General features: G+C 46.0%; 1 protein-coding gene across 3 annotated transcripts in view; it reads right to left on the bottom strand.

The window, feature by feature from the left end:
• The window catches only part of CORO1C (coronin 1C), an 83,497-nt gene extending 70,668 nt beyond the window's left edge, over nt 1-12,829 (bottom strand). The window contains exon 1 of one of the 3 annotated variants that reach the window (XM_007180078.3): nt 12,742-12,829. The gene's annotated coding sequence lies outside the window, so the exon portion shown is untranslated. Of the gene's footprint in view, nt 1-12,319; nt 12,453-12,741 lie in introns of those variants that run through there. The other 2 variants (XM_057526797.1, XM_057526796.1) reach the window with 2 other exon arrangements.
• Nucleotides 12,830-13,499: the final 670 nt, after the last annotated feature.

Below are 13,499 nucleotides of genomic sequence, written 5' to 3' on the forward strand. Positions count from 1 at the left end.
CTTCCACTAGGACGTTCCTTCATGGATTCTTTCTGAAGTTGAAGTTGCTAACCAAACCACAAATCAAAGCCCTAAGAACTCCATGCCACCAGTACTTTCAATTTGTTCAAGAAGTTAGTTAGGTAAATTTGCAATAAAGTACCAATATGTGATGCCACCCTATTTTTCATCAGAATTCACGCTTTAAATAATCAGAACTCCAAAATTTGCTTTACAGATAAAACGTTTCAGTAAATAAATGTGTGTATACGCTAACACATTTATTTAAATGAAAATGATGACTAGCTTATCATAACATAATTTACTAGGCAAATGTTTACAATCAGTAGTCCTTCTACACCACACAAAATTTCCTCTTTTCCTTTCATCTTCTAGGAAAATGGGAAGACTAACAATCACTATTACAAGTGTACCATGTAAAACTGAAATTCAATTATTCGACTAACATTTACTGAGCACCTACCATGTGTCACGCAGCCCGCTTGGAAACGGAGGCACAAAAACATTGTGACATTCTCTGCCTTCACGGAACGTGGCATAGAGTGGGTACTAGTGTTCACTTTCACAAAGTGGAAAATAATAATTCCACACTTATGTTTACTTAAAATTTCTACTCATTTAACCCAAAATGTAATTAGGAATAGCACAGAAATCAATAATGTTAGGGATACCCACAAATTACACTTCCAGCTACCTTTACAGCTCCATATCTAAACTATGCTTACCTTTTACGCAAACACACCGTATAAATGTGTATTCTGTTCTCATGACCCTGGACAATCTGGGCCATCTCCCTTATCCATTTGACACTACTCTTCCCCAATTACACCTCCTCTGAGTCAGCCCAGTGCTATTTCCCAAACCCTTGGGCAGGGGCAGGGCCTCGACCCAGTGTCCCAGAGACACTGACTCCCCACCACCCTGTCCTCTCAACCCCCGCAGAGCTCAGGCTTCACACAGAGAATTCAGCGTCAAGAATTACATACTTGGGGGCTAGAAAAAGCTTGTAATGTATTTTTAAAACTATTATACCTTTTAAAAGTAAATCAAAATATTAAGCCTGCCATTAACACTTCGTGAACAAGACTTCTTCTAACTGCACCAGAAAAATCAAGTCCCTAATCCTTATCACACTTAGCATCATAAAATGCTCCAATAAGACATTCTTGGGGCTTCCCTGGTGGCGCAGTGGTTGAGAATCTGCCTGCTAATGCAGGGGACACGGGTTCGAGCCCTGGTCTGGGAAGATCCCACATGCCGCGGAGCGGCTGGGCCCGTGAGCCACAACTACTGAGCCTGCGCGTCTGGAGCCTGTGCCCCGCAACGGGAGGGGCCGCGATAGTGAAAGGCCCGCGCACCGCGATGAAGAGCGGTCCCTGCACCGCGATGAGGAGTGGCCCCCACTTGCCGTAACTGGAGAAAGCCCTCGCACGAACCGAAGACCCAACACAGCCAAAAATAAAGAAATAAATAAATAAAGTAGCTATAAAAAAAAAAAAAAAAAAAGACATTCTTAAAAACCAGACAATCCGGGCTTCCCTGGTGGCGCAGTGGTTGAGAATCTGCCTGCTAATGCAGGGGACGCGGGTTCGAGCCCTGGGCTGGGAAGATCCCACATGCCGCGGAGCAACTGGGCCCGTGAGCCACAACTGCTGAGCCTGCGCGTCTGGAGCCTGTGCCCCCACAACGGGAGGGGCCGCGATAGTGAGAGGCCCGCGCACCGCGATGAAGAGTAGCCCCCGCTTGCCGCAACTAGAGAAAGCCCTCGCACGAAACGAAGACCCAACACAGCTAAAAATAAATAAATAAATAAAGTAGCTATTAATTTAAAAAAAAAAAAAAAAAAAAAAAAACCAGACAATCCAAACCCTTCAAAGAGGCAATAACAAAAAGGAAAGATCAATTATTTCCCTGTGAGGAAAGAAGGGGCTTTGTGGTAAGAGTTTATAAAGGGACAGAGATATAGACGGGGACCAGCACAAGTTGCCCCAACTCACAACCATTACCCTGCCCTGATCTACTTCTCAAAGGTCCTGGAAACTAAGTCACTGCTAAAACATAAGACCCTTTCAAGCTGTGTTTCCCAAATGAAAAGAGAAAAAAAAAAAGGATCCTGTGTATTTTGAAAAAAGCTGAGCAGATTCTCTGTTTTCGAGGTTACAGGAGGAACCTTTCTAAAGCAGGCAAGGCTTCTTCCCGATTCCAGGAACCAGGGCTAGCCTTCTATATGGGCTCTGTCTGACCCCACTCGCTTTCCTTCAACTTTCCCCTTGAAACATTGTTATACTGACTACATGCCAACATTTCAGCGAGATGATGTTCATCAATAAGGAGCTTCCTTTGTAAAAATATTAACACTGTAGCTCTAAAAGGGTTGAGACATGAGTGAAATAAGACAAAGCCCTAGTCCTTCTAGCACTGAATAACGGTGGTAGTCTAGTAGGAACTGTAGCCGTCCAGGAGCACAATAGCAGAAATGAATTTGAACCATCTGCTTTGCGACTACTATTTAAAGGAGGTCAGCTTAACCAGTGGAGTGGAAGCTTCAAGTTAAGAGAGAAGGAAGATGAACTTGGAGGGCTGCTGTGGCATGAGGCTGCTGGATGCCACACAGCCTACACAGACAGGCATCTGGGGTGGAGCAGGGTTCCTTACTTCTTTGTCACATGACTCCCAGCTTCCAAGATCCAGAATTCAGCTATCATCATTAACAGTTTAAAAAGCTGTGCTGTGAATTAAACAGATTTCTTCAGTCTAGGCTGGGAACCTACCCACCACTATAACACTGAATCTGTACCCAAAAATGCCTTCTCAGTTCCAAATAACTGAGTTAGACTTTGGAACACGACCCAGTCCTGGGTTGGGGACTGAATGTACACGTTGCCTCCAAAACAGAAGCTGCCTCTGGGCTCTCAACCTTTCATGGTTAGAGAACCACATGACTCACAACTATCCTTTGCAGGTAAGATGTATCATTTGTTCCACTTGACAATGTATAATAATTCAGCCCAGTGCATGAATGATATCTCTATACTGCATAAGAAGACCAGGGACGTTTCAGGGTATGTATGTATGTATGTATGTATGAATGAATGAATGAATAAATAAATAAATACTTCCAATTTCCCTTTTCCTATGTAACACTGTAAAGCAACAGTGGTTCCCATAAGAGAAAGAGCCTAAGGGATGGTTACTCTATTTCTAAAACAGACAACATGCATCTTATTAAATAACACCCCAAAGAGCTGTGGCCAGCACTTGTTGGCTCTGGCCTTTCTCTTGCTTGCCAAGAAAAACTCGGATGACATTGTTAAGCTAAAGACACTACTAACCGCAAAATTAATTCACCATCTAGCTTGTAAAGTGACTAGTCAGTCTCCTAATAAATCCTTCTGCTTAACGGAGATGATAGCTCAAGTTTATGTGTGTTTCTCAGTCACCGCTCAGGCAGCATTTGAGTTCTTACATTAATAAACCAGCCTCAATTCAAGTTCCTAAGAATGAAAGGAATTAGAGTCTTTAACTAGAAAAGAATGCTTGACCATTATGAAAAGGAATTTAAGTATCTTTCATGTGAAGTAAGCAAATAATGGTGAGTAAACATTCATCCTACAGAGGGGGAGCTTGTGAATTTTGTCAAGAACCCTGACAATGTCAAGAGTGGAAATACACCCCCAAAGGCCTCACACTCCCAACACTTCCCTTCCCGTGTGTGTTTATGGCCGTTCACGAAACTGAAACACTACAGCTTTGTTCATCCAGAATGAAGGCCTCAGCAACTGTCAGAACGTGGGGACACACATGAGTCCGCAATGGGGCAAAAAAGGCTCTTACACCAAACTGCCACGTGCCCAGATTACCAGGCTGCCTTGGTTCCCCGGAGATGGAATGACCACTCTGTGAAGTAATGATCTTCTGCCAATGCCACGGGGTTTTCATTATGCCTGTCTGTAGTTCCAGTACTGGCTGGATGTTGTTCCTGTTAAAATCAGCCTTTTCATATATGGATGGCTTAATGGGGCTGACCTTTGCGATATTAATTGGTCTTTGAAACACCCAAGATAAATCCTTACCATGACTGCATACTAATGGTCAGATTACATGATTGAGGACACAAAAAGGGATCAATAAAATACTGTCAAGGAACTTTACATGAAAACTAGGAAATCAAGTCTACCAATGGCTTTTCCAAGAGATTCCACGTATTTTCAAGTTTCCCCAAACTGCATCTAAAAAGAAACCCTGAAAATATGGACCAAGCTTCATAGTTTAATACATGTACAATCTGAAGATGTGAGGTGGGGGGGGAAACCCATTGGTACTAACTACCAATTGTGATGATGAACTGAAGTGATAAACAGTGACAGTGATAAACAGTAGGTTCAGTTTGTAAATACGGCAAAAGACTGTGGCAGAAGCTGAAGAGGGAATTGTTGCATTGGGTCAAGGACTAAAACTCAAGGTAAGCACACTGGGTTCACACTGTTAAAAAAAAAAAAAATTCACATTATAGTATAAATCTACACCACCTACTACAAAAATGAATTCACACTACCCATGGAAGGAGGTGGGGGCAGAAGGGAAGGACAGTCAAGTTCCTGATCTTGGGCAAGTCTTTCAAGCACCTGTGACCACAGTCCCCTCGTCCATCAGATGAGGAACAAGGCAGCAAGGTACTTTCCGCTCTGGCTGTGATTCAGAGTCACCAGGGAGCTGGAGCCCAGGCAGCTGGACGGACCAAGGTCTAGAGCTGATCCTCACGGGCATCAAGTTGAGGACCTCTGGGCTTGAGAAATAACCTCCCAAACCCCCAATACGATATATTTTTCAAAAGGTGGTGAGATACTGGGGCTAAAAGTATGATCCATTATTCATAATTTTTTAAATGTAGATAACTGCATGACCAAAGGGGGAAAAATATGTACAGTGAAATTCCTACCTTCAGTCATACAAAATACAAGCCTTCCTACTCCCATTTATAGTAGTTTCTCTCACTCCGATCTTTGCATTAATTTGATTTTTCTTGACTATGGCAAACAGGAGGAACAATTTTTGTCATTAATGTAAGATTCAAATGACAGGCCTAATTTAACATCCCATGAGACTATGGAGGCTTTTCCCACACAGAATGTTACACTGTAGCACAATGCTGCCCTTCACATCATACTCAATCCCATGAGCATCTCACACCCTGCAGCGCAATCTCCCCCCAAACCCTAAAAAGATCAATCTTTTGCCAGGAACTAAACCTTTTTCCTTAAAATAGACAGACAGACAGACTGAATAGAAGCATAAGGCCTGAATAAGAGTAGTCTGAATAGACATTTCCAATTCAGATAGATGGCCAAAAACTGCCTCATTTTTAACACTACCTTCCTATCCTAAAATTAGACACTTTTTTCCTCTCCAATGATTCAAGTTTGATTTGAAGTCTAAAATGCTAAGGCAGGAGTGGGAATCCACACAACAATAGCTTAATATCAGAAATAAAATATATTAAACTTACCCTATTTGATTCTCCCCAGTTCCATTCATTAACAGACATTTAAGGACTTCCCTGGTGGTGCAATGGTTAAGAATCTGCCTGCCAATGCAGAGGACACGGGTTCGAGCCCTGGTCTGGGAAGATCCCACACACAACTAGGTCCGTGTGCCACAACTACTGAGCCTGCACTCTAGCACCTGTGAGCCACAACTACTGAGCCTGCATGCCACAACTACTGAAGCCCGCGGGCCTAGAGCCCGTGCTCCACAAGAGAAGCCACCGCAATGAGAAGCCTATGCACTGCAACGAAGAGTAGCCCCCGTTCACTGCAACTAGAGAAAAGCCCACGTGCAGCAACGAACACCCAACACAGCCAAAAATAAATTAATTAATTAAGAAAAAAAACCAAAACAGACATTTAAGAGTGAAGACAGAGGGAACACAAATTTATTGGGTGTCTACTCAAAACCCAGCAAGGTACCGTTAGCATCTCCATATTACAGAAGAGGCTCAGGGAGGTAGGTTAATTGACAAAATCATAGCAGAGAGTGAAACCCAGCTCAGTCTGGCTCTGAAGGTCTGCACCCCTCCTTGCCTCAATTTCTCTAGACAGAACTCTTACAGCAAGAAACTATATAAGTACAGATAGCTCACTGAGCCTAAGGAGACAAAGAACAAATTTGAAATTTATTTTTCTTTTCTTTACTACCTTGCCACAATCCAATCACTTCAGTGAACACACAGAAAACATATCCCAAATGGCCAACTGGTTTCTCCTAATTCTCAAGAAGATACTAAGTGCAGTATTTTTAATTAAAGTATTAATCAGATGCTCTGACAGAAGCAAGAGCATGAACAAAAGAATGAAAAGGAAGGAAGTATGCACCTTTAAAACCTGATTTACACCCACCATCAGGCGTGCACTGGGGTAGTTCCAGCACTGACTGCCTCAACACCACCAGGCTAGGCCTGCTGCATTTGGTCTTGGTAAATCATCCCAAACCAAATGTGTTCCCTGGCCATCTGCCCTGCTGAGAAGGCTGTGCGCCAGTCATCACTGTTTATTAGGGGGAAAGAACCTGGACAAGAATAACTGCCCTCAGGAAAATGTTTCAAATACTCGGTTTACATCTGAGCAATTTTTTGGTAAGAGCTGGACTTGGGTGCCAGAAAGGCAGAGAGGAATTACCCCTGTACTTCACGTTATTTTAACATAGGCAACAAAGGTGTAAATAATAACCAGAGAAACCCACTGACCTCAGGATCTTTCCAGTTAACTTCAATAAAAATAATCTTTCATTCAGCAAATATCCAGTAGGCACTAGAGACCACGCTGTGAGCAACAGAATCTCAGTCTGCTTTCCATGTGAACTTCTCTCTCACATTCTGCCTTCTATGGGAAGGCGCCTTTCAGACGGTGGGCTCAAGTTCAAATCCAGTTCCTCGTAGCAGACAGGAGTGACGAATGTCTGATGCATGAGGGCAGGGACAATGTCTGCCTGTGAGGACTAAGGAAGGTTTCCTGGAGAATCCCAAAGGACAAGAGGGATTCACCAGGTGGAAAGGGAGCCGAGTAGTAAGTGTATCACAAGATCTTAAGGCTGGACAGTTCAGGGAGTGGCAATGGAGATGAAACACAGGAAGGGGAGCAGTGAGAGATGAGACAGGCTGAAATCAGAGCTGTGCTCATCCACAACCACATTAAGTCTGAACTTTAACCACAGACAATGGGGTGGGAGACCACGAGAGGATTTAAACAGGTAATGATATGTTCCCTGATGAACCCTTTTTGATGTAGAACTAACTCAAATCTTTCCCTAATCCTTTCACATTTGGATTTTAATTTATATAACCAAACTACCAGTGAGGATGTGATTTAAGGTCTAAATAATTTCTAACTCATTATCAGTTTGGACTCCATTATGCATAAATTAAACTTCACCAAAATTAAAAACTTTTCTACTTCAAAGGACACCACCAAGAAAGTGAAAGGAGGGACTTCCCTGGTGGTACAGTGGTTAAGTGTCCGCCTGCCAATGCAGGGGACACGAGTTTGATCCCTGATCCAGGAAGATCCCACATGCTGCGGAGCAACTAAGCCCGTGCGCCACAATTACTGAGCCTGCGCTCTAGACCCTGCAAGCCACAACTACTGAGCCCATGTGCCACAACTACTGAAGCCCACGCGCCTAGAGCCCGTGCTCTGCAACAAAGACAAGCCACCGCAATGAGAAGCCCGCACACCGCAACGAGGAGTGGCCCCTGCTCGCCACAACTAGAGAAAGCCCATGCACAGCAGCAAAGACCCAGCGCAGCCAAAAACAAACAAATAAATTTATTTAAAAAAAAAAGATAACTCATAAACTGGAGAAAATGTTCGCAAGTCATATATCTGATAAGGCACTTGTATCTAGAATATATAAATAATTCATAACAACAAAAAGATAACCCAATTTTAAAAAGAGCAAAGCATCTAAAGAGAGGTTTCTCCAAAGAAAATACACAATTGTCCACTAATGACTTGAGAAGATGCTGGACATCATTAGCCATTAGGGAAATGCAAATCAAAACCACAATGAGATACCACTTCACACCCACTAGGATGGCTAGCATCAAACAGTCAGGGAATAACAAGTGTTGGCAAGGATGTAGAGAAACGGAAACCTTTATACACTGCTAGTGGGATTGTAAAATGGTGCAACTGCTTTGGAAAAGTCTGGCAGTGCCTCTAACAGTTAAACGCAGAGTAACCAATATGACCCAGTAAGTCCCAAGAGAAAGGAAAACATATATCCACACATAAACCTGGACACAAATGTTCACAGCAGCATTATTCATAATAGCCAAAATGGAGAAACACCCAAACGTCCACCAACTGATGAATGGAAAAACAAAATGTGGTATATATCCATACAATGGAATATTTTTCAACCATTAGAAAAAGAATGAAGTACTTATACATGCTACAACATAGATAAACCTTGAATACACTATGCTTAATAAAAGACACAAAAGACTGCATATTGCATGATTCCATTTTTATGAAATGTCCAAAACAAGGGAAATCCATAGAGACAAAAAATAGATAAGTGGTTGCCTAGGGCAAGTGAGGGAGAAGAATTGGGGGGGGGGCAGGGGACCGTTAATGGGTAGGGGGTTTCTTTTGGAGGCAATGAAAATGTTCTAAAATTGTGGTCAGGGACATCCCTTAGGGCACAGTGGTTAAGAATCTGCCTGCCAATACAGGGGACATGGGTTCGAGGCCTGGTCTGGGAAGATCCCACATGCCACGTAGCAACTAAGCCCGTGTGCCGCAAGTATTGAACCTGCGCTCTAGAGCCTGTGAGCCACAACTACTGAAGCCCGCGCACCTAGAGCCCGTGCTCCGCAGCAAGAGAAGCCACCACAATGAGAAGCCCGTGCACTACAAGGAAGAGTAGCCCCCGCTCGCCGCAACTAGAGAAAGCCTACACACAGCAATGAAGACCCAACGTGGCCAAAAATAAATAAATAAATAAATAAATTTTAAAAATTAAAAAATAAAAAAAAATAAAGTTGTGGTGATGACTGCACAACTCTGTGAATATACTAAAAACCACTGAACTGTACACTTTAAATGGGTGAACGGTATGGTATGTAAATTATATCTCAATAAAGTGGTTATAAAACAAAAAAGATTCCATTATGTGCCACTGAAATACAAAATAAGCTCTCAAAAGCAGTGTAGAATCTTGTTCACTCATTTTAAAGCATCTGAACTAGGGCAATGAAAACCCAGAGAGATTCTATTACTTAACATTCTAGGTACTAGGTCATACTGAAATATTCATGAGTATTTCCATGTTTTAATAAAGAAAAGGCATCTTAAGTTTAAAAAGACATACAAGTGTCAGAAAAGAGTTCTGACAGGAATAAGGTGACACTGGGAAGTCATCAAAAGGAAAACAAACAGGATTTGTACCCTGAATCTGAAAGTGGCACTCAAATTTATTATTGTTCCACCTCTGAAAAAAGAAGTCAAAGGTAAAACAACCTGGTTAATATAATGTTTCTAAAGCACCGTTGGTGACAAATCAAAGTATTAAGAAATAATTTGCCATCATACAGAACTGAATTTCCACACCTCCCAGTGACATAACTAAGAACTGATCACTTATCCTTTTGAACGTTCCGTTTCATAGGCATCTGAGTGACTCTCCTCATGGTTGGAGTGAATCTCAAAAGTGATAGCTGCGTTAAGCATAAAACTTACATCAAAAAAATCCAAGTATTTAAAAAGTGCTGTATGTCATGGGTGAAGGAAGTCAAGAAGTACAAACTTCCAGTTATAAAATGAATTAAGTCATGGGATGTAATGGACAACACGGTGACTATAGTCAATAATAATGCAGTGCGTATTTGAAAGTTGCCAAGAGAATAAATCTTAAAAGTTCTCGTCACACACACACACAAAAATTGTAACTTTGTATGGTGATGCACTGTAACTAGACTTATTGTGACCATTTCAGTGTATACAAATATCAGATCATTATGTTGTACACCTGAAACTAACATAATGTTACATGTCAATTATACTTCAATTTTTAAAAAAATAATGAAGTAGCACACACACCGTAAGTCCTATCTGTCAACCCTGGATCTAATCCCAAATTATATATAAAGTAATAGACATAACTTCTGATTAGCACAATCTGCAGGCAAAGTAACAAATGATCATGAAAAATTCAATATTTTGTGCAGTGATCTCTCATTGGTATGCGTCTATTAGAATCCATCAAGCTTTAATGTACCTTCCATAAATAATGAAAAACAAACACGGACAAGGCACATTCCAGATTTGTCAAAAAGGTGTGTACCCAACCTTTATACCCAGTACACACGACAAACATTTACCACAAAACATGGCACCTCAAGGCCTAATATACAATTCCCACTTTTATTTCACTTTCCCCCCCTATTTATTTATGCAACCTCTCAGACCCAAGAGTTACTATTAGGCTTCATACCTAAACATTGTGACTCTGAAATGTACCTCCAAGCCAAAAAAAAAAAAATTAGTTTCCTTAAATTAGTTTTCTGAAATATACAGAATCAAGTCCAAAATAGATTTTTCCCATTTCTTCAGTTTTATAGGGAATGAAGAAAGTGCAGTCATATAAACAGATATCTATTTGCCTTCACAACTGAACAGACGGTGCAAAGCAACCGCTTATACTTAATCATGTTTCTGTCTATTCTAGCAGGCCCTGGTGTCAGGAGAGCTCTGCCAGATAAGGACAATGAAATGCATTATTACATAGAGTGACTACGAGCCCTACAAGTACTGTTTGAGGATGTAATCCCGGGCAGGAAGGCTGCAGTGAGAGGGCCTAATATTATATTTTGTGATAACTATTTGCAAAAGTAAACACATTCGCCACCCAGTACCAGTTTACAAACGCGCACTATATTCAATTTTGTTTTAATGTATTATAGGAAAGAAAGGCCTCTTGCTCTCCTGGGGGAGATGAGCGACTTGCAATTTGCTTCTCACACTGAATCCCACGTTTGCAACATGTAGAGCAAGGACTTCAGACACCACAAAACAAGGACAGCCTACATTAAGGCCAAATATAGGATGTGATTCTAAACCGCGATGCAGTAAAGCGTACGTTTCCTTTTCCAGCGATCAAAAACCCTTTGAACACTCCCAAAAAAGGACGGCAGGGCCAGCGCCTCCCTGCAAGAGGAAGCCCCTTTCTTCTCGGCTCTCCCCGCAGCCTGCCACTTCCCCCCAACACATTCTAGTCATTTGAGAGACACAGAGCTGTGTGCGCGCGCCTGTGTGGACAGGCGGGAGAGGGCTCGGTCCCTGCATTTCCAACCTCTACGTCTGAGTTCATCCTCAGTCATTTAGGCGCAGCGGAGCCCCACCTGCACCTCGCTCCTTCTTACTGCGTCCCTCGCCAGCTGCTCCGCTCTTAGGCGAGCGTATCTCTGAATCACCCAGTTCACGCGGACGCTCCAGGCCCCCGACCCTGCAGCCTTCCTGCCCCATTCTTCCTCTCCCAACCCGCCCCCCCGCCCCTCCCCCGCCAGTCCCAGCCCTCCGTTCCCAAAGCCCGGCTCATCCTCCCGAGTCGCCCCCACCCACATCACCCCAGCTTCAGCCCTGCCCCGCCCTTCCCGACTCCCAACCCAGCTCTTCAGTGCCCAGAGCCGGCCTCGTACCCCAAAGCTGGCAACCCCCAGGCCGGACCACCGCCCTCGTCCCTCCCATGCAGGGACCAGCTCCCCCCGGCGCCACGTGAGCCCGGCCCCTAGCCACCCCCCACCCACTCGCTCCCCAGGGCGGCTCAAGTCCCGCCTCCCAGGCCTGGCGCCCCCCGGGCTCTGCGCCCTAGCCTCTAGCAGCCCCTCCCCACCCAAGACCCCACCCAACCTGGCGGAGCCCTGACCCCTAAAACCCTTCCCGAGGCAGCCTCGTCCCCTCTCAGCTCCTCGCCCGGCCAGGAGGGTTCCGGACCCCTAAAAGTCTCCCCAGGGCAGCCTCCTCCCCACAGGAACCTGGGTTCACTCTCCCCAGGCCGAGCGGTTCGTTCCCCAACTCCCTTCCCCACCGGATCCCAAGTCTCCCGCAGCAGCCCCTACCCCTGACCCCTGCACACGGGCCAGGGCGGACCCCCGGCCCAAGGATCCGCGCCGCGCGCGCCCACCCAGCCCTGTCCGCTCCACCGGGCCCTATCCCACGCCCCGCCCGCTCCTGTCAGCCGGCGCCGGCACACGCTGAAAGGACAGGTCCGTCCGCCCGTCCGGCTCGCTCCCAAGCCGCCCCGCCGGGCGCGCGCAGCTCACCAGGGCTGAGGTGCCTGAGGCTCCGCTGCCAAAGTCCCCGCTGCAAAGCCCGGAGAAGCCTCCAACCGCTACCGCCTCCCGCCTGGCACTGAGCGCCGCGCGGGGGAGGGGCGCGGACAGCCGCCCCCGCCCCCGCCGCTCCACGCAGGCCCCGCCCCCGCGCCGCACCGCGCCCAACCAGGGCCACCGGCTTGCGGAGCACCACGCCCACTTCCGGGAGGGGAAGCCCGCTTCCCACCCTGCGTTCCACGCCTCACTCTTTCTAGCGCCCCCTCTGGTCGCGCCGAGGGATGCAGGAGTGCCGCGGAGGAAGGCGGTGCCCAAGCGCAAGCACCGCCCACTAGTCCTCTGAGTGGCCGGAGGACCACGCCCACTGACCCCAAAGAACCGGGAGCGGTTACCTTAGAGCCCCGCCCACTGACCTGTTTGGCTCGGCACGGCCACATCCCCCGGCTCCTCAAAAATTCCCCCAGAGTCCCTTAAAACCGTAACATCAGCTCCTCTGAACCCCGCCCATTGCCCCATCCAAACCCCTCGCCAGCCTCCCGGCTCCCTAAGCCCAGCTCCCCTCTCATTCCTTCAGAACTGGCCTTTCTGCGTCACAAACCCCGCCCCAACTTCTAGAAGCCCCGCCCACGGGCTGGTAACCCTATTCGCAGCATCGCAAGTCCCGCCCACTGCCCATCTAACAGCGTTGTCTCCAAGCCCCGCCCAGAATTCTCGAATCCCCGCCTCTGGCTCCCGAAGTTCCGCCTCTGCTGCCCTCACACCCTCCCACCACCACTTCTGGGGATTCCCGACGCTAGGATCCTCTTTCCACTACACCATGTCACTTTGCTAGCATGAGGTGTTGGCCCCTAGGCTGGACCACACCCACATATCCCCCCCCACTACACAGAAGGGCCTATCTTGACCCAATTTCGCAGGTGAGGAAACGAAGGATACAGGGTCCCTCCCTTCCTTTTCCTGGCCAAAGACCCGCTCTTAATAACTGAGTGGCCCAGGCCTGAAAGTCAGAGCACCGGGATTCCAGTCCATCTCTGCTGCTGTCAGACTGCGTGTCCTGGGGCAGTTCCCTTCATCTCTGTGGGCCTGAATCTCCTGATCTGTAGCGTGAAGTTGTCCTCTTTATAGCCAGAGTTCCTTTCTCAAATACCAAGCTCTGAAATGCCAAGGTTTG

Source organism: Balaenoptera acutorostrata, chromosome 13, assembly GCF_949987535.1.
Source record: "Balaenoptera acutorostrata chromosome 13, mBalAcu1.1, whole genome shotgun sequence".
NCBI classification, from domain to species: domain Eukaryota; kingdom Metazoa; phylum Chordata; class Mammalia; order Artiodactyla; family Balaenopteridae; genus Balaenoptera; species Balaenoptera acutorostrata.